A 26,654-nucleotide genomic window follows, 5' to 3' on the forward strand; every position below is an offset into this window, starting at 1 on the left:
GTCAGTGATGTCATCTACGTCTGTAATATAACACGGGACTGTCTGTGTAATATGTCAGTGATGTCATCTACGTCTGTAATATAACACGGGACCGTCTGTGTAATATGTCAGTGATGTCATCTACGTCTGTGATATAACACGGGACTGTCTGTGTAATATGTCTGTGATGTCATCTACGTCTGTAATATAACACGGGACTGTCTGTGTAATACGTCAGTGATGTCATCTACGTCTGTAATATAACACGGGACCGTCTGTGTAATATGTCAGTGATGTCATCTACGTCTGTAATATAACACGGGGCTGTCTGTGTAATATGTCAGTGATGTCATCTACGTCTGTAATATAACACGGGGCTGTCTGTGTCATATGTCAGTGATGTCATCTACGTCTGTAATATAACACGGTACCGTCTGTGTAATATGTCAGTGATGTCAACTACGTCTGTAATATAACACGGGACCGTCTGTGTAATATGTCAGTGACGTCATCTACGTCTGTAATATAACACGGGACCGTCTTGTGTAATATGTCATTGACGTCATCTACGTCTGTAATATAACACGGGACCGTCTGTGTAATAAGTCAGTGAAGTCATCTACGTCTGTAATATAACACGGGACTATCTGTGTCATATATCAGTGATGTCGTCTACGTCTGTAATATAACACGGGACTGTCTGTGTAATATGTCAGTGATGTCATCTACGTCTGTAATATAACACGGGACTGTCTCTGTCACATATCAGTGATGTCATCTACGTCTGCAATATAACACAGGACTGTCTCTATAATATGTCAGTGATGTCATCTACGTCTGTAATATAACAGGGACTGTCTGTGTCATATATCAGTGATGTCATCTACGTCTGTAATAAAACACGGGACTGTCTGTGTCATATATCAGTGATGTCATCTACGTCTGTAATATAACACGAGACTGTCTGTAATATGTCAGTGACGTCATGTACGTCTGTAATATAACACGGGACCGTCTGTGTCATATATCAGTGATGTCATCTACGTCTGTAATATAACACGGGACCGTCTGTGTAATATGTCAGTGATGTCATCTTCGTCTGTAATATAACACGGGACTATCTGTGTAATATGTCAGTGATGTCATCTACGTCTGTAATATTACACGGGACCGTCTGTGTAATATGTCAGTGATGTCATATACGTCTGTAAAATAACACGGGACTGTGTAATATGTCAGTGATGTCATCTATGTCTGTAATATAACACGGGACTGTCTGTGTAATGTCAGTGACGTCATCTACGTCTGTAATATAACACGGGACCGTCTGTGTAATATGTCAGTGATGTCATCTACGTCTGTAATATTACACGGGATTGTCTGTGTAATATGTCAGTGATATAATCTACGTCTTTGTAGTATGTCAGTGATGTCATCTACGTCTGTAATATAACACGGGACTGTCTGTGTAATATGTCAGTGATGTCATCTACGTCTGTAATATAACACGGGACCGTCTTTGTAATATGTCGGTGATGTCATCTACGTCTATAATATAACAAGGGACTCTGTGTAATATGTCAGTGATGTCATCTACGTCTGTAATATAACACGGGACTGTCTGTGTAATATGTCAGTGATGTCATCTACGTCTGTAATATAACACGGACCTGTCTGTGTAATATGTCAGTGATGTCATATACGTCTGTAATATAACACGGGACCGTCTGTGTAATATGTCAGTGATGTCGTATACGTCTGTAATATAACACGGGACTGTCTGTATAATATGTCAGTGATGTCATCTACGTCTGTAATATAACACTGGACTGTCTGTGTAATATGTCATTGATGTCATCTACGTCTGTAATATAACACGGGACTGTCTGTGTAATATGTCAGTCATATCATCTACGTCTGTAATATGACACGGGACTGCCTGAGTAATATGTCAGTGATGTCATCTACGTCTGTAATATAACACCGGACCGTCTGTGTAATATGTCAGTGATGTCATCTACGTCTGTAATATAACACGGGACCGTCTGTGTAATATGTCAGTGATGTCATCTACGTCTGTAATATAACACGGGACCGTCTGTGTAATATGTCAGTGATGTCATCTACGTCTGTAATATAACACGGGACCGTATGTGTAATATGTCAGTGACGTCATCCACGTCTGTAATATAACACGGGACCGTCTGAGTAATATGTCAGTGACGTCATCAACGTCTGTAATATAACACGGGGCTGTCTGTGTCATATATCAATGATGTCATCTACGTCTGTAATATAACACGGGACCGTCTGTGTAATATGTCAGTGATGTCATCTACGTCTGTAATATTACACGGGACCGTCTGTGTAATATGTCAGTGATGTCATCTACGTCTGTAATATTACACGGGACTGTCTGTGTAATATGTCAGTGATATAATCTACGTCTGTAATATAACACGGGACTGTCTGTGTAATATGTCAGTGATGTCATCTACGTCTGCAATATAACACGGGACCGTCTGTGTAATATGTCAGTGATGTCATCTACGTCTGTAATATAACACGGGGCTGTCTGTGTCATATCAGTGATGTCATCTACGTATGTAATATAACGCGGGACCGTCTGTGTAATATGTCAGTGATATCATCAACGTCTGTAATATAACACGGGACCGTCTACGTAATATGTCAGTGATGTCATCTGCGTCTGTAATATAACACGGAACCGTCTGTGTAATATGTCAGTGATGTCATCTACGTCTGTAATATAACACGGGACTGTCTGTGTAATATGTCAGTGATGTCATCTACGTCTGTAATATAACACGGGACTGTCTGTGTAATATGTCATTGATGTCATCTACGTCTGTAATATAACACGGGACTGTCTGTATAATATGTCAGTGATGTCATCTACGTCTGTAATATAACACTGGACTGTCTGTGTAATATGTCATTGATGTCATCTACGTCTGTAATATAACACGGGACTGTCTGTGTAATATGTCAGTCATATCATCTACGTCTGTAATATGACACGGGACTGCCTGAGTAATATGTCAGTGATGTCATCTACGTCTGTAATATAACACCGGACCGTCTGTGTAATATGTCAGTGATGTCATCTACGTCTGTAATATAACACGGGACCGTCTGTGTAATATGTCAGTGATGTCATCTACGTCTGTAATAAAACACGGGACTGTCTGTGTCATATATCAGTGATGTCATCTACGTCTGTAATATAACACGGGACCGTCAGTGTAATATGTCAGTGATGTCATCTACGTCTGTAATATAACACGGGACCGTATGTGTAATATGTCAGTGATGTCATCTACGTCTGTAATATAACACGGGACCGTCTGTGTAATATGTCAGTGACGTCATCTACGTCTGTAATATAACACGGGACCGTCTGAGTAATATGTCAGTGACGTCATCTACGTCTGTAATATAACACGGGGCTGTATGTGTCATATATCAATGATGTCACCTACGTCTGTAATATAACACGGGACAGTCTGTGTAATATGTCAGTGATGTCATCTACGTCTGTAATATAACACGGGACTGTCTGTGTAATATGTCAGTGATCTCATCTAAGTCTGTAACATAACACGGGACCGTCTGTGTAATATGTCAGTGATGTCATCTACGTCTGTAATATTACACGGGACTGTCTGTGTAATATGTCAGTGATGTCATCTACGTCTGTAATATTACACGGGACTGTCTGTGTAATATGTCAGTGATATAATCTACGTCTGTAATATAACACGGGACTGTCTGTGTAATATGTCAATGATGTCATCTACGTCTGCAATATAACACGGGACCGTCTGTGTAATATGTCAGTGATGTCATCAACGTCTGTAATATAACACGGGACTGTCTGTGTCATATATCAGTGATGTCATCTACGTCTGCAATATGACACGGGACCGTCTGTATAATATGTCAGTGATGTCATCTACGTCTGTAATATAAAACGGGACCGTATGTGTAATATGCAAGTGATGTCATCTACGTCTGTAATATAACACGGGACCGTCTGTGTAATATGTCAGTGACGTCATCTACGTCTGTAATATAACACGGGACCGTCTGTGTAATATGCCATTGACGTCATCTACGTCTGTAATATAACACGGGACCGTCTCGTGTAATATATCAGTGACGTCATCTACGTCTTTAATATAACACGGGACTGTCTGTGTAATATGTCAATGACGTCATCTACGTCTGTAATATAACACGGGACTGTGTGTAATATGTCAGTGATGTCATCTACGTCTGTAATATAACACGGGACCGTCTGTGTCATATATCAGTGATGTCATCTACGTCTGTAATATAACACGGGACTGTCTGTGTAATATGTCAGTGATTTCATCTACGTCTGTAATATAACACGGGACTGTCTCTGTAATATGTCAGTGATGTCATCTACGTCTGTAATATAACTCGGGGCTGTCTGTGTCATATCAGTGATGTCATCTACGTCTGTAATATAACACTGGACTGTCTGTGTAATATGTCAGTGATGTCATCTACGTCTGTAATATAACACGGGACCGTCTGTGTAATATGTCAGTGATGTCATCTACGTCTGTAATATAACGCGGAACCGTCTATGTAATATGTCAGTGATGTCATCTACGTCTGTAATATAACACGGGACTGTCTGTGTAATATGTCAGTGATGTCATCTACGTCTGTAATATAACACGGGGCTGTCTGTGTCATATCAGTGATGTCATCTACGTCTGTAATATAACACGGGACCGTCTGTGTAATATGTCAGTGATGTCATCTACGTCTGTAATATTACACGGGACCGTCTGTGTAATATGTCAGTGATGTCATCTACGTCTGTAATATTACACGGGACTGTCTGTGTAATATGTCAGTGATATAATCTACGTCTGCAATATAACACGGGACCATCTGTGTAATATGTCAGTGATGTCATCTACGTCTGTAATATAACACGGGGCTGTCTGTGTCATATCAGTGATGTCATCTACGTATGTAATATAACGCGGGACCGTCTGTGTAATATGTCAGTGATATCATCAACGTCTGTAATATAACACGGGACCGTCTACGTAATATGTCAGTGATGTCATCTGCGTCTGTAATATAACACGGAACCGTCTGTGTAATATGTCAGTGATGTCATCTACGTCTGTAATATAACACGGGACTGTCTGTGTAATATGTCAGTGATGTCATCTACGTCTGTAATATAACACGGGACTGTCTGTGTAATATGTCATTGATGTCATCTACGTCTGTAATATAACACGGGACTGTCTGTGTCATATATCAGTGATGTCATCTACGTCTGCAATATGACACGGGACTCTCTGTGTAATATGTCAGAGATGTCATCTACTTCTGTAATATAACACGGGACCGTCTGTGTAATATGTCAGTGATGTCATCTACGTCTGTCATATAACACAGGACCGTCTGTATAATATGTCAGTGATGTCATCTACGTCTGTAATATAAAACGGGACCGTATGTGTAATATGTCAGTGATGTCATCTACGTCTGTAATATAACACGGGACCGTCTGTGTAATATGTCAGTGACGTCATCTACGTCTGTAATATAACACGGGACCGTCTGTGTAATATGTCAGTGACGTCATCTACGTCTGTAATATAACACGGGACCGTCTGTATAATATGCCATTGACGTCATCTACGTCTGTAATATAACACGGGACCGTCTCGTGTAATATATCAGTGACGTCATCTACGTCTTTAATATAACACGGGACTGTCTGTGTCATATATCAGTGATGTCATCTACGTCTGTAATATAACACGGGACTGTCTGTGTCATATATCAGTGATGTCATCTACGTCTGTAATATAACACGGGACTGTCTGTGTAATATGTCAGTGATCTCATCTACGTCTGTAATATAACACGGGACAGTCTCTGTAATATGTCAGTGATGTCATCTACGTCTGTAATATAACACGGGACCGTCTGTGTAATATGTCAGTGATGTCATCTACGTCTGTAATATAACGCGGAACCGTCTGTGTAATACGTCTGTGATGTCATCTACGTCTGTAATATAACACGGAACCGTCTATGTAATATGTCAGTGATGTCATCTACGTCTGTAATATAACGCGGGACCGTCTGTGTAATATGTCAGTGATGTCATCTACGTCTGTAATATAACGCGGGACCGTCTGTGTAATATGTCAGTGATATCATCAACGTCTGTAATATAACACGGGACCGTCTAGGTAATATGTCAGTGATGTCATATACGTCTGTAATATAACACGGAACCGTCTGTGTAATATGTCAGTGATGTCACCTGCGTCTGTAATATTACACGGGGAAGTCTGTGTAATATGTCAGTGATGTCATCTACGTCTGTAATATAACACGGGACTGTCTGTGTAATATGTCAGTGATGTCATCTACGTCTGTAATATAACACGGGACTGTCTGTGTAATATGTCAGTGATGTGATCTACGTCTGTAATATAACAAGGGACTGTCTGTGTAATATGTCAGTGATGTTATCTACGTCTGTAATATAACACGGGACTGTCTGTGTAATATGTCAGTGATGTCATCTACGTCTGTAATATAACACGGGACTTTCTGTGTAATATGTCAGTGATGTCATCTACGTCTGTAATATTATACGGGGCCGTCTGTGTAATATGTCAGTGATATCATCTACGTCTGTAATATAACACGGGACTGTCTGTGTAATATGTCAGTGATGTAATCTACGTCTGTAATATAACACGGGGCTGTCTGTGTAATATGTCAGTGATGTCATCTACGTCTGTAATATAATACGGGACCGTCTGTGTAATATGTCAGTGAAGTCATCTACGTCTGTAATATTACACGGGACTGTCTGTGTAATATGTCAGAGATGTCATCTACTTCTGTAATATAACACGGGACCGTCAGTGTAATATGTCAGTGATGTCATCTACGTCTGTATATAACACTGCACAGTCTGTATAATATGTCAGTGATGTCATCTACGTCTGTAATATAACACGGCACCGTCTGTGTAATATGTCAGTGATGTCATCTACGTCTGTAATGTAACACGGGACCGTATGTGTACTATGTCAGTGATGTCATCTACGTCTGTAAAATAACACGGGACCGTCTGTGTAATATGTCAGTGATGTCATCTACGTCTGAAGTATAACACGGGACTGTCTGTGTAATATGTCAGTGACGTCATCTACGTCTGTAATATAACACGGGACCGTCTGTGTAATATGTCAGTGACGTCATCTACGTCTGTAATATAACACGGGAACGTCTTGTGTAACATGTCAGTGACGTCATCTACGTCTGTAATATAACACGGAGCTGTAATATAACACGGGTCTGTAACATAACACGGGACCGTCTGTGTATTATGTCAGTGACGTCATCTACGTCTGTAATATAACACGGGACCGTCTGTGTCATATATCAGTGATGTCATCTACGTCTGTAATATAACACGGGACCGTCTGTGTAATATGTCAGTGACGTCATCTACGTCTGTAATATAACACGGGACCGTCTGTATAATATGCCATTGACGTCATCTACGTCTGTAATATAACACGGGACCGTCTCGTGTAATATATCAGTGACGTCATCTACGTCTTTAATATAACACGGGACTGTCTGTGTCATATATCAGTGATGTCATCTACGTCTGTAATATAACACGGGACTGTCTGTGTCATATATCAGTGATGTCATCTACGTCTGTAATATAACACGGGACTGTCTGTGTAATATGTCAGTGATCTCATCTACGTCTGTAATATAACACGGGACAGTCTCTGTAATATGTCAGTGATGTCATCTACGTCTGTAATATAACACGGGACCGTCTGTGTAATATGTCAGTGATGTCATCTACGTCTGTAATATAACGCGGAACCGTCTGTGTAATACGTCTGTGATGTCATCTACGTCTGTAATATAACACGGAACCGTCTATGTAATATGTCAGTGATGTCATCTACGTCTGTAATATAACGCGGGACCGTCTGTGTAATATGTCAGTGATGTCATCTACGTCTGTAATATAACGCGGGACCGTCTGTGTAATATGTCAGTGATATCATCAACGTCTGTAATATAACACGGGACCGTCTAGGTAATATGTCAGTGATGTCATATACGTCTGTAATATAACACGGAACCGTCTGTGTAATATGTCAGTGATGTCACCTGCGTCTGTAATATTACACGGGGAAGTCTGTGTAATATGTCAGTGATGTCATCTACGTCTGTAATATAACACGGGACTGTCTGTGTAATATGTCAGTGATGTCATCTACGTCTGTAATATAACACGGGACTGTCTGTGTAATATGTCAGTGATGTGATCTACGTCTGTAATATAACAAGGGACTGTCTGTGTAATATGTCAGTGATGTTATCTACGTCTGTAATATAACACGGGACTGTCTGTGTAATATGTCAGTGATGTCATCTACGTCTGTAATATAACACGGGACTTTCTGTGTAATATGTCAGTGATGTCATCTACGTCTGTAATATTATACGGGGCCGTCTGTGTAATATGTCAGTGATATCATCTACGTCTGTAATATAACACGGGACTGTCTGTGTAATATGTCAGTGATGTAATCTACGTCTGTAATATAACACGGGGCTGTCTGTGTAATATGTCAGTGATGTCATCTACGTCTGTAATATAATACGGGACCGTCTGTGTAATATGTCAGTGAAGTCATCTACGTCTGTAATATTACACGGGACTGTCTGTGTAATATGTCAGAGATGTCATCTACTTCTGTAATATAACACGGGACCGTCAGTGTAATATGTCAGTGATGTCATCTACGTCTGTATATAACACTGCACAGTCTGTATAATATGTCAGTGATGTCATCTACGTCTGTAATATAACACGGCACCGTCTGTGTAATATGTCAGTGATGTCATCTACGTCTGTAATGTAACACGGGACCGTATGTGTACTATGTCAGTGATGTCATCTACGTCTGTAAAATAACACGGGACCGTCTGTGTAATATGTCAGTGATGTCATCTACGTCTGAAGTATAACACGGGACTGTCTGTGTAATATGTCAGTGACGTCATCTACGTCTGTAATATAACACGGGACCGTCTGTGTAATATGTCAGTGACGTCATCTACGTCTGTAATATAACACGGGAACGTCTTGTGTAACATGTCAGTGACGTCATCTACGTCTGTAATATAACACGGAGCTGTAATATAACACGGGTCTGTAACATAACACGGGACCGTCTGTGTATTATGTCAGTGACGTCATCTACGTCTGTAATATAACACGGGACCGTCTGTGTCATATATCAGTGATGTCATCTACGTCTGTAATATAACACGGGACTGTCTGTGTAATATGTCAGTGATGTCATCTACGTCTGTAATATAACACGGGATTGTCTGTGTAATATGTCAGTGATGTCATCTACGTCTGTAATATAACACGGGACCGTCTGTGTAATATGTCAGTGACGTCATCTACGTCTGTAATATAACACGGGACCGTCTTGTGTAACATGTCAGTGACGTCATCTTCGTCTGTAATAGAACACGGGACCGTCTGTGTAATATGTCAGTGACGTCATCTACGTCTGTAATATAACACGGGACCGTCTGTGTAATGTGAGTGACGTCATATACGTCTGTAATATAACACGGGACTGTCTGTGTAATATGTCAGTGACGTCATCTACGTCTGTAATATAACACGGGACTGTCTGTGTAATATGTCTGTGATGTCATCTACGTCTGCAATATGACACGGGACTGTCTGTGTAATATGTCAGAGATGTCATCTACTTCTGTATTATAACACGGGACCGTCCGTGTAATATGTCTGTGATGTCATCTACGTCTGTAATATAACACAGGACCGTCTGTATAATATGTCAGTGATGTCATCTACGTCTGTAATATAAAACGGGACCGTATGTGTAATATGTCAGTGATGTCATCTACGTCTGTAATATAACACGGGACTGTCTGTGTAATATGTCAGTGACGTCATCTACGTCTGTAATATAACACGGGACCGTCTGTGTAATATGCCAATGACGTGATCTACGTCTGTAATATAACACGGGACCGTCTTGTGTAATATGTCAGTGACGTAATCTACGTCTGTAATATAACTCGGGACTGTCTGTGTAATATGTCAGTGATGTCATCTACGTCTGTAATATAACACGGGACTGTCTGTGTAAAATGTCAGTGATGTCATCTACGTCTGTAATATAACACGGGACTGTCTGTGTCATATATCAGTGATGTCATCTACGTCTGTAATATAACACGGGACTGTCTGTGTAATATGTCAGTGATCTCATCTACGTCTGTAATGTAACACGGGGCTGTCTTTGTAATATGTCAGTGATGTCATCTACGTCTGTAATATAACACGGGGCTGTCTGTGTCATATCAGTGATGTCATCTACGTCTGTAATATAACACTGGACTGTCTGTGTAATATGTCAGTGATGTCATCTACGTCTGTAATATAACACGGGACCGTCTGCGTAATATGTCAGTGATGTCATCTACGTCTGTAATATAACACGGGATCGTCTGTGTAATACGTCTGTGATGTCACCTACGTCTGTAATATAACACGGAACCTCTATGTAATATGTCAGTTATGTCATCTACGTCTGTAATATAGCACGGGACCGTCTGTGTAATATGTCAGTGATGTCATCTTCGTCTGTAATATAACACGGGACCGTCTACGTAATATGTCAGTGATGTCACCTGCGTCTGTAATATTACACGGTGCCGTCTGTGTAATATGTCAGTGATGTCACCTGCGTCTGTAATATTACACGGTGCCGTCTGTGTAATATGTCAGTGATGTCATCTACGTCTGTTATATAACACGGGACTGTCTGTGTAATATGTCAGTGATGTCATATACGTCTGTAATATAACACGGGACTGTCTGTGTAATATGTCTGTGATGTCATCTACGTCTGTAATATAACAAGGGACTGTCTGTGTAATATGTCAGTGATGTCATCTACGTCTGTAATATAACACGGGACTTTCTGTGTAATATGTCAGTGATGTCATCTACGTCTGTAATATTACACGGGGCCGTCGGTGTAATATGTCAGTGATGTCATGTACGTCTGTAATATAACACGGGACCGTCTGGGTAATGTGTCAGTGGTGTCATCTACGTCTGTAATATAATACGGGACAGTCTGTGTAATATGTCAGTGATGTCATCTACGTCTGTAATATAACACGGGACTATCTGTGTAATATGTCAGTGATGTCATCTACGTCTGTAATATTACACGGGGCCGTCGGTGTAATATCTCAGTGATGTCATCTACGTCTGTAATATAACACGGGACTGTCTGTGTAATATGTCAGTGATGTAATCTACGTCTGTAATATAACAAGGGGCTGTCTGTGAAATATAAAAGTGATGTCATCTACGTCTGTAATATAACACGGGACCGTCTGGGTAATATGTCAGTGGTGTCATCTACGTCTGTAATATAATACGGGACAGTCTGTGTAATATGTCAGTGATGTCATCTACGTCTGTAATATTACACGGGACCGTCTGTGTAATATGTCAGTGATGTCATCTACGTCTGTAATATAACACGGGACTGTCTGTGTAATATGTCAGAGATGTCATCTACTTCTGTAATATAACACGGGACTGTCTGTGTAATATGTCAGTGATGTCATCTACGTCTGTATATAACACTGCACAGTCTGTGTAATATGTCAGTGATGTCATCTACGTCTGTAATATAACACGGGACCGTCTGTGTAATATGTCAGTGATGTCATCTACGTCTGTAATGTAACACGGGACCGTATGTGTAATATGTCAGTGATGTCATCTACGTCTGTAATATAACACGGGACCGTCTGTGTAATATGTCAGTGACGTCATCTACGTCTGTAATATAACACGGGACCGTCTGTGTAATATGTCAGTGACGTCATCTACGTCTGTAATTTAACACGGGAACGTCTTGTGTAACATGTCAGTGACGTCATCTACGTCTGTAATAGAACACGGGATCGTCTGTGTAATATGTCAGTGACGTGATCTACGTCTGTAATATAACACGGGACCGTCTGTGTCATATGTCAGTGACGTCATCTTCGTCTGTAATATAACACGGGACCGTCTGTGTCATATATCAGTGATGTCATCTACGTCTGTAATATAACACGGGACTGTCTGCGTAATATGTCAGTGATGTCATCTACGTCTGTAATATAACACGGGATTGTCTGTGTAATATGTCAGTGATGTCATCTACGTCTGTAATATAACACGGGACTGTCTGTGTAATATGTCAGTGATGTAATCTACGTCTGTAATATAACACGGGACTGTCTGTGTAATATGTCAGTGATGTCTTCTACGTCTGTAATATAACACGGGACCGTCTGTGTAATATGTCAGTGATGTCATCTACGTCTGTAATATAACACGGGACTGTGTGTGTAATATGTCAGTGATATCATCTACGTTTGTAATATAACACGGGACTGTCTGTGTAATATATCAGTGACGTCATCTACGTCTGCAATTTAACACGGGACTGTCTGTGTAATATGTCAGTGATGTCATCTACGTCTGTAATATAACACGGGACTTCCTGTGTAATATATCAGTTACGTCATCTACGTCTGTAATATAACACGGGACCGTCTGTGTAATATGTCAGTGACGTCATCTACGTCTGTAATATAACACGGGACCGTCTTGTGTAACATGTCAGTGACGTCATCTTCGTCTGTAATATAGCACGGGACCGTCTGTGTAATGTGAGTGACGTCATCTACGTCTGTAATATAACACGGGACTGTCTGTGTAATATGTCAGTGACGTCATCTACGTCTGTAATATAACACGGGACTGTCTGTGTAATATGTCAGTGACGTCATCTACGTCTGTAATATAACACAGGACCATCTGTATAATATGTCAGTGATGTCATCTACGTCTGTAATATAAAACGGGACCGTATGTGTAATATGTCAGTGATGTCATCAACGTCTGTAATATAACACGGGACGGTCTGTGTAATATGCCATTGACGTCATCTACGTCTGTAATATAACACGGGACTGTCTGTGTAATATGTCAGTGATATCATCTACGTCTGTAATATAACACGGGACTGTCTGTGTAATATGTCAGTGATGTCATCTACGTTTGTAATATAACACGGGAATGTCTGTGTCATATATCAGTGATGTCATCTAATTCTGTAATATAACACGGGACTGTCTGTGTAATATGTCAGTGATCTCATCTACGTCTGTAATATAACACGGGACTGTCTGTGTAATATGTCAGTGATGTCATCTACGTCTGTATTATAACACGGGGCTGTCTGTGTCATATCAGTGATGTCATCTACGTCTGTAATATAACACAGGACCATCTGTATAATATGTCAGTGATGTCATCTACGTCTGTAATATAAAACGGGACCGTATGTGTAATATGTCAGTGATGTCATCTACGTCTGTAATATAACACGGGACCGTCTGTGTAATATGCCATTGACGTCATCTACGTCTGTAATACAACACTGGACCGTCTTGTGTAATATGTCAGTGACGTCATCAACGTCTTTAATATAACACGGGTCCGTCTGTGTAATAAGTCAGTGACGTAATCTACGTCCGTAATATAACACGGGACTGTCTGTTTAATATGTCAGTGATATCATCTACGTCTGTAATATAACACGGGACTGTCTGTGTAATATGTCAGTGATGTCATCTACGTCTGTAATATAACACGGGGCTGTCTGTGTCATATCAGTGATGTCATCTACGTCTGTAATATAACACTGGACTGTCTGTGTAATATGTCAGTGATGTCATCTACGTTTGTAATATAGCACGGGACTGTCTGTGTCATATATCAGTGATGTCATCTACGTCTGTAATATAACACGGGACTGTCTGTGTAATATGTCAGTGATCTCATCTACGTCTGTAATATAACACGGGACTGTCTGTGTAATATGTCAGTGATGTCATCTACGTCTGTAATATAACACGGGGCTGTCTGTGTCATATCAGTGATGTCATCTACGTCTGTAATATAACACTGGACTGTCTGTGTAATATGTCAGTGATGTCATCTACGTCTGTAATATAACACGGGACCGTCTGTGTAATATGTCAGTGATGCCATCTACGTCTGTAATATAACACGGGACCGTCTGTGTAATACGTCTGTGATGTCATCTACGTCTGTAATATAACACGGAACCTCTAAGTAATATGTCAGTGATGTCATCTACGTCTGTTATATAACACGGGACTGTCTGTGTAATATGTCAGTGATGTCATCTACGTCTGTAATATAACGCGGGACCGTCTGTGTAATATGTCAGTGATGTCATCTACGTCTGTAATATAACACGGGACTGTCTGTGTAATATGTCAGTGATGTCATCTACGTCTGTAATATAAAAAGGGACTGTCTGTGTAATATGTCAGTGACGTCATCTACGTCTGTAATATAACACGGGACTGTCTGTGTAATATGTCTGTGATGTCATCTACGACTGTAATATAACACGGGACTGTCTGTGTAATATGTCAGTGATGTCATCTACGTCTGTAATATAACACGGGACTTTCTGTGTAATATGTCAGTGATGTCATCTGCGTCTGTAATATTACACTGGGCCATCTGTGTAATATGTCAGTGATGTCATCTACGTCTGTAATATAACACGGGACTGGCTGTGTAATATGTCAGTGATGTCATCTACGTCTGCAATATAACACGGGACCGTCTGGGTAATATGTCAGTGATGTCACCTACATCTGCAATATAACACGGGACCGTCTGGGTAATATGTCAGTGATGTCATCTACATCTGTAATATAACACGGGACTGTCTGTGTAATATGTCTGTGATGTCATCTACGTCTGTAATATAACACGGGACTGTCTGTGTAATATGTCAGTGATGTCATCTACGTCTGTAATATAACACGGGACTTTCTGTGTAATATATCAGTGATGTCATCTGCGTCTGTAATATTACACTGGGCCGTTTGTGTAATATGTCAGTGATGTCATCTACGTCTGTAATATTACACGGGACCGTCTGTGTAATATGTCAGTGATGTCATCTACGTCTGTAATATAAGACGGGACTGTCTGTGTAATATGTCAGTGATGTCATCTACATCTGTAATATAACACGGGACTGTCTGTGTATTATGTCAGTAATGTCATCTACGTCTGTATATAACACTGGACCGTCTGTGTAATATGTCAGTGATGTCATCTACGTCTGTAATATAACACGGGACCGTCTGTGTAATATGTCAGTGATGTCATCTAAGTCTGTAATATAACACGGGACCGTATGTGTACTATGTCAGTGATGTCATCGACGTCTGTAAAATAACACGGGACCGTCTGTGTAATATGTCAGTGATGTCATCTACGTCTGTAATATAACACGGGACCGTCTGTGTAATATGTCAGTGACGTCATCTACGTCTGTAATATAACACGGGTCTGTCTCTGTAATTTGTCACTGACGTCATCTACGTCTGTAATATAACACGGGACCGTCTGTGTCATATATCAGTGATGTCATCTACGTCTGTAATATAACACGGGATTGTCTGTGTAATGTCATTGATGTCATCTACGTCTGTAATATAACACGGGACTGTCTGTGTAATATGTCAGTGATGTCATCTACGTCTGTAATATAACACAGGACCGTCTGTGTAATATGTCAGTGATGTCATCTACGTCTGTAATATAACACGGGACTGTCTGTGTAATATATCAGTGACGTCATCTACGTCTGTAATATAACACGGGACTGTCTGTGTAATATATCAGTGACGTCATCTACGTCTGTAATATAACACGGGACTGTCTGTGTAATATGGCAGTGATGTCATCTACGTCTGTAATATAACACGGGACTGTCTGTGTAATATATCAGTGACGTCATCTACGTCTGTAATATAACACGGGGCTGTCTGTGTCATATCAGTGATGTCATCTACGTCTGTAATATAACACGGGACCATCTGTGTAATGTCAGTGACGTCATCTACGTCTGTAATATAACACGGGACCGTCTGTGTAATAAGTCAGTGACGTCATCTACGACTGTAATATAACACAAGACCGTCTTGTGTAATATGTCAGTGACGTCATCTACGTCTGTAATATAACACGGGACCGTCTGTGTCATATATCAGTGATGTCATCTACGTCTGTAATATAACACGGGACTGTCTGTGTAATATGTCAGTGATGTCATCTACGTCTGTAATATAACACGGGATTGTCTGTGCAATATGTCAGTGATGTCATCTACGTCTGTAATATAACACGGGACTGTCTGTGTAATATGTCAATGATGTAATCTACGTCTGTAATATAACACGGGACTGTCTCTGTAATATGTCAGTGATGTCATCTACGTCTGTAATATAACACGGGACCGTCTGTGTAATATGTCAGTGATGTCATCTACGTCTGTAATATAACACGGGACTGTCTGTATAATATGTCAGTGATATCATCTACGTTTGTAATATAACACGGGACTGTCTGTGTAATATATCAGTGACGTCATCTACGTCTGCAATTTAACACGGGACTGTCTGTGTAATATGTCAGTGATGTCATCTACGTCTGTAATATAACACGGGACTGCCTGTGTAATATATCAGTGACGTCATCTACGTCTGTAATATAACACGGGACCGTCTGTGTAATATGTCAGTGACGTCATCTACGTCTGTAATATAACACGGGACCGTCTTGTGTAACATGTCAGTGACGTCATCTTCGTCTGTAATATAGCACGGTACCGTCTGTGTAATGTGAGTGACGTCATCTACGTCTGTAGTATAACACGTGACTGTCTGTGTAATATGTCAGAGACGTCATCTACGTCTGTAATATAACACGGGACTGTGTGTGTAATATGTCAGTGATGTCATCTACGTCTGTAATATAACACGGGACTGTCTGTGTCATATATCAGTGATGTCATCTACGTCTGTAATATAACACGGGACTGTCTGTGTAATATGTCAGTGATGTCATCTACGTCTGTAATATAACACGGGACCGTCTGTGTAATATGTCAGTGATGTCATCTACGTCTGTAATATAACACGGGACCGTCTGTGTAATACGTCTGTGATGTCATCTACGTCTGTAATATAACACGGAACCTTTATGTAATATGTCAGTGATGTCATCTACGTCTGTAATATAACACGGGACTGTCTGTGTAATATGTCAGTGATGTCATCTACGTCTGTAATATTATACGGGACCGTCCGTGTAATATATCAGTGATGTCATCTACGTCTGTAATATTACACGGGACCGTCTGTGTAATGTCAGTGATGTCATCTACGTCTGTAATATAACACGGGACTGTCTGTGTAATATGTCAGAGATGTCATCTACTTCTGTAATATAACACGGGACCGTCTGTGTAATATGTCTGTGATGTCATCTACGTCTGTAATATAACACGGAACCTTTATGTAATATGTCAGTGATGTCATCTACGTCAGTAATATAACACGGGACCGTCTGTGTAATATGTCAGTGATGTCATCTAAGTCTGTAATATAACACGGGACCGTATGTGTACTATGTCAGTGATGTCATCGACGTCTGTAAAATAACACGGGACCGTCTGTGTAATATGTCAGTGATGTCATCTACGTCTGTAATATAACACGGGACCGTCTGTGTAATATGTCAGTGACGTTATCTACGTCTGTAACATAACACGGGACCATCTGTGTAATATGTCAGTGACGTCATCTACGTCTGTAATATAACACGGGAACGTCTTGTGTAACATGTCAGTGACGTCATCTACATCTGTAATATAACACGGGACCGTCTGTGTAATATGTCAGTGACGTCATCTACGTCTGTAATATAACACGGGTCTGTCTCTGTAATTTGTCACTGACGTCATCTACGTCTGTAATATAACACGGGACCGTCTGTGTCATATATTAGTGATGTCATCTACGTCTGTAATATAACACGGAACTGTCTGTGTAATATGTCAGTGATGTCATCTACGTCTGTAATATAACACGGGATTGTCTGTGTAATATGTCAGTGAAGTCATCTACGTCTGTAATATAACACGGGACTGTCTGTGTAATATGTCAGTGATGTCATCTACGTCTGTAATATAACACGGGACTGTCTGTGTAATATGTCAGTGATGTCATCTACGTCTGTAATATAAAAAGGGACTGTCTGTGTAATATGTCAGTGATGTCATCTACGTCTGTAATATAACACGGGACTGTCTGTGTAATATGTCTGTGATGTCATCTACGACTGTAATATAACACGGGACTGTCTGTGTAATATGTCAGTGATGTCATCTACGTCTGTAATATAACACGGGACTTTCTGTGTAATATGTCAGTGATGTCATCTGCGTCTGTAATATTACACTGGGCCATCTGTGTAATATGTCAGTGATGTCATCTACGTCTGTAATATAACACGGGACTGTCTGTGTAATATGTCAGTGATGTCACCTACGTCTGCAATATAACACGGGGCTGTCTGTGTAATATGTCAGTGATGTCACCTACATCTGCAATATAACACGGGACCATCTGGGTAATATGTCAGTGATGTCATCTACGTCTGTAATATAACACGGGACTGTCTGTGTAATATGTCTGTGATGTCATCTACGTCTGTAATATAACACGGGACTGTCTGTGTAATATGTCAGTGATGTCATCTACGTCTGTAATATAACACGGGACTTTCTGTGTAATATGTCAGTGATGTCATCTGCGTCTGTAATATTACACTATGCCGTCTGTGTAATATGTCAGTGATGTCATCTACGTCTGTAATATTACACGGGACCGTCTGTGTAATATGTCAGTGATGTCATCTACGTCTGTAATATAAGACGGGACTGTCTGTGTAATATGTCAGTGATGTCATCTACATCTGTAATATAACACGGGACTGTCTGTGTATTATGTCAGTAATGTCATCTACGTCTGTATATAACACTGGACCGTCTGTGTAATATGTCAGTGATGTCATCTACGTCTGTAATATAACACGGGACCGTCTGTGTAATATGTCAGTGATGTCATCTAAGTCTGTAATATAACACGGGACCGTATGTGTACTATGTCAGTGATGTCATCGACGTCTGTAAAATAACACGGGACTGTCTGTGTAATATATCAGTGACGTCATCTACGTCTGTAATATAACACGGGACTGTCTGTGTAATATATCAGTGACGTCATCTACGTCTGTAATATAACACGGGACTGTCTGTGTAATATGGCAGTGATGTCATCTACGTCTGTAATATAACAAGGGACTGTCTGTGTAATATATCAGTGACGTCATCTACGTCTGTAAGATAACACGGGGCTGTCTGTGTCATATCAGTGATGTCATCTACGTCTGTAATATAACACGGGACCATCTGTGTAATGTCAGTGACGTCATCTACGTCTGTAATATAACACGGGACCGTCTGTGTAATAAGTCAGTGACGTCATCTACGTCTGTAATATAACACAAGACCGTCTTGTGTAATATGTCAGTGACGTCATCTACGTCTGTAATATAACACGGGACCGTCTGTGTCATATATCATTGATGTCATCTACGTCTGTAATATAACACGGGACTGTCTGTGTAATATGTCAGTGATGTCATCTACGTCTGTAATATAACACGGGATTGTCTGTGCAATATGTCAGTGATGTCATCTACGTCTGTAATATAACACGGGATTGTCTGTGCAATATGTCAGTGATGTCATCTACGTCTGTAATATAACACGGGACTGTCTCTGTAATATGTCAGTGATGTCATCTACGTCTGTAATATAACACGGGACCGTCTGTGTAATATGTCAGTGATGTCATCTACGTCTGTAATATAACACGGGACTGTCTGTATAATATGTCAGTGATATCATCTACGTTTGTAATATAACACGGGACTGTCTGTGTAATACATCAGTGACGTCATCTACGTCTGCAATTTAACACGGGACTGTCTGTGTAATATGTCAGTGATGTCATCTACGTCTGTAATATAACACGGGACTGCCTGTGTAATATATCAGTGACGTCATCTACGTCTGTAATATAACACGGGACCGTCTGTGTAATATGTCAGTGACGTCATCTACGTCTGTAATATAACACGGGACCGTCTTGTGTAACATGTCAGTGACGTCATCTTCGTCTGTAATATAGCACGGGACCGTCTGTGTAATGTGAGTGACGTCATCTACGTCTGTAATATAACACGGGACTGTCTGTGTAATATGTCAGTGACGTCATCTACGTCTGTAATATAACACGGGACTGTCTGTGTAATATGTCTGGGATGTCATCTACGTCTGTAATATAACACGGGACTGTCTGTGTAATATGTCAGTGACGTCATCTACATCTGTAATATAACACGGGACTGTCTGTGTCATATATCAGTGATGTCATCTACGTCTGTAATATAACACGGGACTGTGTGTGTAATATGTCAGTGATGTCATCTACGTCTGTAATATAACACGGGACTGTCTGTGTCATATATCAGTGATGTCATCTACGTCTGCAATATGACTCGGGACTGTCTGTGTAATATGTCAGAGATGTCATCTACTTCTGTAATATAACACGGGACCGTCCGTGTAATATGTCAGTGACGTCATCTACGTCTGTAATATAACACGGGACCATCTGTATAATATGTCAGTGATGTCATCTACGTCTGTAATATAAAACGGGACCGTATGTGTAATATGTCAGTGATGTCATCTACGTCTGTAATATAACACGGGACCGTCTGTGTAATATGTCAGTGATGTCATCTACGTCTGTAATATAACACGGGACCGTCCGTGTAATATGTCAGTGATGTCATCTACGTCTGTAATATAAAACGGGACCGTATGTGTAATATGTCAGTGATGTCATCTACGTCTGTAATATAAAACGGGACCGTATGTGTAATATGTCAGTGATGTCATCTACGTCTGTAATATAACACGGGACCATCTGTATAATATGTCAGTGATGTCATCTACGTCTGTAATATAACACGGGACTGTCTGTGTAATGTGTCAGTGATGTCATCTACGTCTGTAATATAACACGGGACCGTCTGTGTAATATGTCAGTGATGTCATCTACGTCTGTAATATAACACGGGACCGTCTGTGTAATACGTCTGTGATGTCATCTACGTCTGTAATATAACACGGAACCTTTATGTAATATGTCAGTGATGTCATCTACGTCTGTAATATAACACGGGACTGTCTGTGTAATATGTCAGTGATGTCATCTACGTTTGTAATATTATACGGGACCGTCCGTGTAATATGTCAGTGATGTCATCTACGTCTGTAATATTACACGGGACCGTCTGTGTAATGTCAGTGATGTCATCTACGTCTGTAATATAACACGGGACTGTCTGTGTAATATGTCAGTAATGTCATCTACGTCTGTATATAACACTGGACCGTCTGTGTAATATGTCAGTGATGTCATCTACGTCTGTAATATAACACGGGACCGTCTGTGTAATATGTCAGTGATGTCATCTAAGTCTGTAATATAACACGGGACCGTATGTGTACTATGTCAGTGATGTCATCGACGTCTGTAAAATAACACGGGACCGTCTGTGTAATATGTCAGTGATGTCATCTACGTCTGTAATATAACACGGGACCGTCTGTGTAATATGTTAGTGACGCTATATACGTCTGTAACATAACACGGGACCATCTGTGTAATATGTCAGTGACGTCATCTACGTCTGTAATATAACACGGGAACGTCTTGTGTAACATGTCAGTGACGTCATCTACGTCTGTAATATAACACGGGACCGTCTCTGTAATATGTCAGTGACGTCATCTACGTCTGTAATATAACACGGGTCTGTCTCTGTAATTTGTCACTGACGTCATCTACGTCTGTAATATAACACGGGACCGTCTGTGTCATATATTAGTGATGTCATCTACGTCTGTAATATAACACGGAACTGTCTGTGTAATATGTCAGTGATGTCATCTACGTCTGTAATATAACACGGGATTGTCTGTGTAATATGTCAGTGAAGTCATCTACGTCTGTAATATAACACGGGACTGTCTGTGTAATATGTCAGTGATGTAATCTACGTCTGTAATATAACACGGGACTGTCTGTGTAATATGTCAGTGATGTCATCTACGTCTGTAATATAACACGGGACCGTCTGTGTAGTATGTCAGTGATGTCATCTACGTCTGTAATATAACACGGGACTGTCTGTGTAATATATCAGTGACGTCATCTACGTCTGTAATATAACACGGGAGTGTCTGAGTAATATATCAGTGATATCATCTACGTCTGTAATATAACACGGGACTGTCTGTGTAATATGGCAGTGATGTCATCTACCTCTGTAATATAACACGGGACTGTCTGTGTAATATATCAGTGACGTCATCTACGTCTGTAATATAACACGGGACTGTCTGTGTAATATGGCAGTGATGTCATCTACGTCTGTAATATAACACGGGACTGTGTAATATATCAGTGATGTCATCTACGTCTGTAATATAACACGGAACTGTCTCTGTAATATGTCAGTGATGTCATCTACGTCTGTAATATAACACGGGACTGTCTGTGTAATATATCAGTTACGTCATCTACGTCTGTAATATAACACGGGACTGTCTGTGTAATATGTCAGTGATGTCATCTACGTCTGTAATATAACACGGGACTGTCTGTGTAATATATCAGTGATGTCATCTACGTCTGTAATATAACACGGAACTGTCTCTGTAATATGTCAGTGATGTCATCTACGTCTGTAATATAACACGGGACTGTCTGTGTAATATATCAGTTACGTCATCTACGTCTGTAATATAACACGGGACTGTCTGTGTAATATGTCAGTGATGTCATCTACGTCTGTAATATAACACGGGACTGTCTGTGTAATATATCAGTGACGTCATCTACGTCTGTAATATAACACGGGGCTGTCTGTGTCATATCAATGATGTCATCTACGTCTGTAATATAACACGGGACCATCTGTGTAATGTCAGTGACGTCATCTACGTCTGTAATATAACACAAGACCGTCTTGTGTAATATGTCAGTGACGTCATCTACGTCTGTAATATAACACGGGACAGTCTGTGTAATGTCAGTGACGTCATCTACGTCTGTAATATAACACGTGACTGTCTGTGTAACATGTCTGTGATGTCATCTACGTCTGTAATATAACACGGGACTGTCTGTGTAATATGTCAGTGATGTCATCTCCGTTTGTAATATAACACGGGACTGTCTGTGTCATATATCAGTGATGTCATCTACGTCTGTAATATAACACGGGACTGTGTGTGTAATATGTCAGTGATGTCATCTACGTCTGTAATATAGCACGGGACTGTCTGTGTAACATGTCAGTTATGTCATCTACATCTGTAATATAACACGGGACTGTCTGTGTCATATCAGTGATGTCATCTACGTCTGTAATATAACACTGGACTGTTTGTGTAATATGTCAGTGATCTCATCTACGTCTGTAATATAACACGGGACTGTCTGTGTCGTATATCAGTGATGTCATCTTCATCTGTAATATAACACGGGACTGTCTGTGTAATATGTCAGGGATGTCATCTACGTCTGTAATATAACACGGGACTGTCTGTGTAATATGTCAGTGATGTCATCTACGTCTGTAATATAACATATTATACAGACAGTCCCGTGTTATATTACAGACGTAGATGACGTCACTGATATATTACGCAGACAGTCCCGTGTTATATTACAGATGTAGATGACATCACTGATATACGACACAGACGGTCCCGTGTTATATTACAGACGTAGATGACATCACTGACATATTACACAGACAGAATTTGATATTATTTACTTAGATTTTAGTAAGGCTTTTGATAGAGTTCCGCACCATAGACTGTTAAAGAAAGTGGCAGCTCATGGCATTGGGGGAAAAGTGCTCTCGTGGATCGAGTCATGGCTCACTGACAGGAAGCAGAGAGTGTCCATAAATGGGGTTAAATCCGAGTGGGGATCTGTAACAAGTGGCGTTCCACAGGGATCAGTCTTGGGCCCGTTGTTGTTTATAATATATATCAATGATCTTGATGAGGGAATTACTAGTGATATGAGCAAATTCGCCGATGACACAAAGATAGGTAGGATAATTGATTCAAACGTAGATGTTAGGGAACTTCAGGAGGATTTAAACAAACTCTAATCTTGGTCAGAAAAGTGGCAGATGCAGTTCAATGTAGATAAGTGCAAGGTTCTGAAGCTTGGGAGTGCCCATAACCCTAGTACTTATAAATTAAATGATGTAGAACTTAGCCATACAGATTGCGAAAAGGACTTGGGGGTTATGGTGAGCAGCAACCTTAAACCAAGACAGCAATGCCTAAGCGTACGTAATAAGGCAAATAGATTACTGGGATTTATATCAAGAAGTGTAAGCAACAGAAGTCCAGAGGTCATACTGCAGCTTTATACATCATTAGTAAGGCCTCACCTTGATTATGCAGCTCAGTTTTGGTCTCCGTATTACAAAATGGACATAAATTCGTTAGAAAACATTCAGCGTAGGATGACTAAATTAATACATAGCATCAGAAATCTTCCTTATGAAGAAAGATTGAAGACTCTTAAGTTACATTCACTTGTTAGACGAAGAATGAGGGGAGACCTGATCGAAGTGTATAAGTGGAAGATAGGTATTAATAAAGAGGATATTAATAAGGTCTTGAGGATGTCTCTCCAAGAGAGAACCCGCAGTAATGGATTTAAATTAGATAAGTTTAGATTTAGAAAGGACATAGGAAAGTATTGGTTTGGAAATAGGGTAGTTGATGAGTGGAACAGTCTACCTAGTTGGGTTATTGAGGCTAGGACTTTGGGTAGTTTCAAATCTAGGTTGGATAAGTACATGAGTGGGAAGGGTTGGATTTGAGTGGGACTTTCACATCAGAGCTTATTTCTTGGGTAGCATTGAAAATTGGGTTGGGTAAATGTTTTGTTAGTGGGATGAATTGTAAAGGACCTGCCTAGTATGGGCCAGCAGGCCTCCTGCAGTGTTCCTCCTTTCTTATGTTCTTATGTTCTTATATTACAGACGTAGATGACATCACTGACATATGACACAGACAGTCCCGTGTTAAATTACAGACGTAGATGACATCACTGACATATTACACAGACAGTCCCGTGTTATATTACAGACGAAGATGACATCACTGATATATGACACAGACAGTCCCGTGTTATATTACAGACGTAGATGACATCACTGATATATGACACAGACAGTCCCGTGTTATATTACAGACGTAGATGACATCACTGATATGACACAGACAGTCCCGTGTTATATTACAGATGTAGATGACATAACTGACATATTACACAGACAGTCCCGTGTTATATTACAGACGTAGATGACATCACTGACATATTACACACACAATCCCGTGTTATATTACAGACGTAGATGACATCACTGATATATGACAAAGACAGTCCCGTGTTATATTACAGACGGAGATGACATCACTGACATATTACACAGACAGTCCCGTGATATATTACAGACGTAGATGATATCACAGACATGTTACACAAGACGGTCCCATGTTATATTACAGACGTAGATGACGTCACTGACATATTACACAGACGGTCCCGTGTTATATTACAGACGTAGATGACATCACTGACATATTACACAGACAGTCCCGTGTTATATTACAGACGTAGATGATATCACTGAGATATTACACAGTCAGTCCCGTGTTATATTACAGACGTAGATGACATCACTGACATATTACACACAGTCCCGTGTTATATTACAGACGTAGACGACGTCACTGATATATTACACACAGTCCCGTGTTATATTACAGACGTAGATGACATCACTGACATATTACACACAGTCCCGTGATATATTACAGACGTAGATGACATCACTGACATATTACACACAGTCCCGTGTTATATTACAGACGTTGATGACGTCACTGATATATTACACACACAGTCCCGTGTTATATTACAGACGTAGATGACATCACTGACATATTACGCAGACAGTCCCATGTTATATTACAGACGTAGATGACGTCACTGATATATTACACAGACAGTCCCATGTTATATTACAGACGTAGATGACATCACTGACATATTACACAGACAGTCCCGTGTTATATTACAGACGTAGATGACATCACTGACATATTACACAGACAGTCTCGTGATATATTACAGACGTAGATGACATCACTGACATATTAAACAGACAGTCCCGTGTTATATTACAGACGTAGATGACATCACTGATATACGACACAGACAGTCCCGTGTTATATTACAGACGTAGATGACATCACTGATATATGACACAGACAGCCCCGGGTTATATTACAGACGTAGATGACATCACTGACATATTACACACAGTCCCG

Source organism: Cherax quadricarinatus, chromosome 77, assembly GCF_038502225.1.
Source record: "Cherax quadricarinatus isolate ZL_2023a chromosome 77, ASM3850222v1, whole genome shotgun sequence".
Taxonomy (NCBI): domain Eukaryota; kingdom Metazoa; phylum Arthropoda; class Malacostraca; order Decapoda; family Parastacidae; genus Cherax; species Cherax quadricarinatus.